General features: G+C 40.8%; 1 long non-coding RNA gene across 4 annotated transcripts; it reads left to right on the top strand.

Moving 5' to 3' along the window:
- The first annotated feature begins 668 nt into the window (after positions 1-668).
- On the top strand, positions 669-4,026 carry LOC113475489. 4 transcript variants are annotated; one of them, XR_003397237.1, is made up of 4 exons: positions 669-1,011; positions 1,086-1,737; positions 2,758-2,922; positions 2,989-4,026. It is a non-coding gene; the product is annotated as an uncharacterized LOC113475489 (long non-coding RNA). The 4 variants fall into 4 exon arrangements; XR_003397238.1 differs by having other exon boundaries at positions 669-1,223; positions 1,500-1,737; XR_003397236.1 differs by having other exon boundaries at positions 669-1,737; positions 2,989-3,159; positions 3,284-4,026.
- Positions 4,027-4,238: the final 212 nt, after the last annotated feature.

Genomic DNA, 4,238 nt, shown 5'->3' with positions numbered 1-4,238 from the left:
GCTGCGGTGGCGACCACCAAACCTGATTTAAGGCCGCGGTTTTCAACACGACTTTTCCCTCCTTTGTTCTCTGACACAAGGTGTGACTGATCCAAGCGTGGTCCGACGCCGGAAGAGTCGCCTCCCACCCACGAGGCAAACACACGCTTGGCTCGTTGCACGGCTTTTCGAACGAGGAGGTCTTCGAAGAACTGCACGACTGCTCATTAAGACTTTCAAACAATGCCACAGCTTCCAAAAGCTGCTTGTCTTCGATATTTTCGATGTCTACGTCGAATAATAAAGAATAATAAAATTCAATGGCGACCACCAACGTCATTGAGATGGTCGAAGAGGTGCGACGATCTGTTGCAATCCAATCAAAAGAGAATGTGGAGCACATAAGTGTCTCCACTTCCATGGAGTTGTTTGGCAGATATGGCACCGAACCAAGCAGACAGCACTTTTAGAAGTCAAAAGTTTACTCTAGTTAACAAGTTACGAAGTTAGAACAGCTACCTTTGGATCAAGGACAAAAAGATCCACAAAGGTGGGCGCGTCCTAGGCGGGAAGCTCGAGGTACATCCGGGTACCTGACTAGAGAGCCAATCAAACGGCTAGTCTCTGTCAGGTGGTCAGGGTGTGGCCGCTTGTTCTCAGTCTGAGTTTTAGGAAGCTGTTTACTCTGCGACGTTCGAGCCAGGACTCATGGCCGAACCGGACACTTTGAGAGAACTAAGACTGCAGCGCAGTCTGTAGCCCTGGTTACAGAAACGGCTGCAGTGAAACCAAAGGCAGCCCTGTCGTACGCGGGGGCTGCCGCAAGAGGGAGTCTACCAAGTAGACCAAAGGTAGACTCCAACAAGGGACTGGTAAGAAGACCTTGCTGCATCAAGGCAACCCTTGTAGGAAAGGCTCCCTTCTCAATGGAGAAAGTATGGGATTTATTAAATGTGCAGGAGATGGTGAAAAAGCAGCAAGTTTCTTTATCAGAATGGCCCACTTACAAATGTAAAATATTATGCGAAGCAGGTAAATATTGTTTTTTAGGGCTAGAACAAAAACAAAACAGAATTATTGATTGTTAAAATAGGACTCATTTTCAGGCACTTAAAGCGCTGTGCCAAGAGGGCATACACATCGAAAGATGTAACAACTTCCGAATCGGAAATTGAACCTTTGCCACGGCTGCAACGAGAAGATGCTGTATGTTTGTTATCCCCAGAATCCGATAAAAGTATAAGGTTTGTAACATGGGCATTTAACATGGGTATGCAGGGTAGGCTTGCATGCCCTGAAATGGGTTATGATATACCCTTTTTTACTAATTTTGGTACACATATTAACAAGTCAGTTGGTGATATTGGACCAACTAAAAGTAATTATAAAATGGAATATGGTAAAAAGATCGCCCTGGTTTCCCGAAAGGTAGGTGGTTAATGCCTATATGGGGTTTGTATTTTGTTTTCTTAACGCTTTAATTAAAAATAATATAATAAATCCATCAATTTTGTTTGCAGATCTATTGAATCACAAAATGAATTTGCTGCTCCACTGATCATACCATTAAAGAGAAAAAGAGCAACCAGCCTACTCTATCTTCTTCTCCTGGATCACCAAGCAATACCACAACAGATAATCTTTCGAGAAGAAACTTAACTATATCCCAAAATATTCAGAGGGATGTGGTCAGAAATACCACTGATCTTGTCAAGATGAGAGCTGATGTGGCACAACTCAGGACTGGTCAGGACCAAAGTTAGTATAGACCAAGTTAGGAAACGGCGCTCGTGTCCGCCATTACGGAGCCCACAGAGCATGAATCGCCTATACAAATGCATGGTCGGCATGTGTTCATTTAGTTCTTGTAAGCGATACAAAGCTAGAAAACACGTATAGCGATTGTTTTAACATTTAAAATATAATTTCTAATATAAATCTTGTTATACAATATTAAATCTAGGAATTAAAAATGTGGAGTAAATTAGTATTTTGACTGGTTTTCGGCGTACAGTGTGGTTTAGCAGGATACTTTACGTTGGCGATTAAGACAAGCAGCAATCAGCTTAGTTTACATAATAGTAAATGATCATACCTACGAATCTACAGAGCCATTCTTTACTACATTTATAATCCAACATGAGTGGACATGCAGCTCCAAACTGCTTAAGTACTAGCAGATAAGGTGTTAGCGTTTTCCGATTTCATAAAGTCCCGGAACGCAGAAAAGGTAGGTTACTAATTCAAGCAGAGGACCAAAAATATTGTTTTCACTTCGATATTAGGCAAATTTTACAAAGCTACCTTAAGTTTCGTTGCCGGGTATACGTGTTAAGTTTGTGAGGCAAAAAGTAAAATCACGGCAATTTACATGTAAAACTGCAGCTAGATACAACAGTTTATGGTAATGTTATGCGTTTTTGTTTGTATTTTTATATTTTAAACATGTTCTTTTATGTTTTTGGTTAGTAAACTTAATATTTTCTGTTATTTACTCTTTAATCGATTAAGTGTTCAATAAAAGTTGATTATTTTTGTGAGGTTTATTATTGTGATAAGATATTAACATTAGTAGAAAGGCATTTTTACGAGCAGAAGTGCTTGGTTTTTAAAAAATCGCAATATTTAAACGAAAAACAGCAGCCAGCAATGATAAAATGCTATGCCGTGGGCTCCGTAATGGTGGCGACTATGACGTCATAGACGCGAGACAATGGATAACAATACTCTTTGTTTTACAATCCGTTTCCTAACTTGGTCTATACTAACTTTGGTCAGGACCAGCTCAGGGCTTCTGTAGCCCAACTCACGATCAACATTTGCCATATAAGACGATTGTTGGTCCAGCATGTAGAGGAATTCAGGGCGGCAGTGAAAGTTCCTGCACAATTTGCACCGGTGGAAACTGACACTGAACTCAACGAAATGACGAAGAACTTTAAGGTTGGTTTACAATGACCATTTTTGAAATTGTTAAGTTAGTATTATATTAAGCTTGTCGATTTGTAGAGTTTTTAACAAGTAGCTCGCCAAGTAAACCGAAGAGGAACCGTCCGAGCATTCATCAGACTTTTTATGAAGAAATCGCTCGATCTACAATATTCCTGGTCAGGATTGGGCACTGGGCGAAAACCAACAAAAAAAGCTTCAAGGATCACAAGCTGTTTACCATTTTACAAGGTAAACTATGACTGTTTTGTTGATTTACAGTATATAAACCATATTGTTGGTGCATGTGATTGTGGCAAGAAACAAATATTTTATAAGCTGTTATACTTTTATCTTCTGTCTTATTCTTTTATAGGGGTACTGCCATTCACAAGTGATAATGACATCAATACATCAGTCATCGGAGGAGAGGTAACACGTTTTCTACAAGGTGTGGTAGATTGGGATGGCGGCCGAGATGAAGGGAGCATCTAGCAGCCAAATAATTATTCACATGTCATATGTACCCCTATGCAGTGTACCTTCTTTGTTCTCTCACCTTTTCGCTCGTGCGCTCTCTTCCACAGAGTAACAGCGAAGGTTAACACAGTAGGATCTGAAGGGCGTATCACTGCGCTCCAAGATCCTTTAAGGAGGAGGGTCAGCCTCCTTCTTAGAAACCGGAACCTCAGCTCTAGGCCGGGGAACCGGACCCACAGTGATCCACGTTTTTTGTCACCCCCAAAATACCATAACCAACAACTAACCGAGCCTCGTGCTCTCCTTTTTCTCCCCATATTTAAACATCATTCTGATAACATTTAATTCCAACTACGGTTGGCTTTTCGCGAAATTGTATTCCTGGACTTACAATTCGGACCTTATCTCTCCACTTAAACCATACCGTGTTTTTTAAAAAAATCGCACGGAATACATGGAGTTGTTTGGGGAAGGTGGCCCCTTGGAAGCCGTCTCGAACGACGTTGAGAGGGTCATCACTGAATCGTTTAAAGATGTCGCTTTCTTACTAACACTAAAAGCGGAAAGCGCACATAAAATTGAGAAAATTTTGCAACATTTCACCAACACGCAAGTAAAATTTGTCAGTGCTTCTGGTAATGAAATGTTTGTGACGGCTCACCTGCCGAAGCCGCCTCCGGAATAGTCACCGTCCACCCAGTCCCGTGCTACATTGATGCCAGAAAAATAACAAACCTTTTGGAAAAATATCGATGGGGAGAAAGTAAATAATATGGAGTTTGGATATCATCGCAATTTTAAACTTATTAAGAATGGATGGCTAAACATATCCTTTGAAAAGCTAAATATAA

This window comes from Ciona intestinalis, unplaced genomic scaffold, assembly GCF_000224145.3.
Source record: "Ciona intestinalis unplaced genomic scaffold, KH HT000621.1, whole genome shotgun sequence".
Taxonomy (NCBI): domain Eukaryota; kingdom Metazoa; phylum Chordata; class Ascidiacea; order Phlebobranchia; family Cionidae; genus Ciona; species Ciona intestinalis.
Note: the sequence above shows the minus strand (reverse complement) of the source record. Positions and strands in the feature narration are given on the sequence as shown.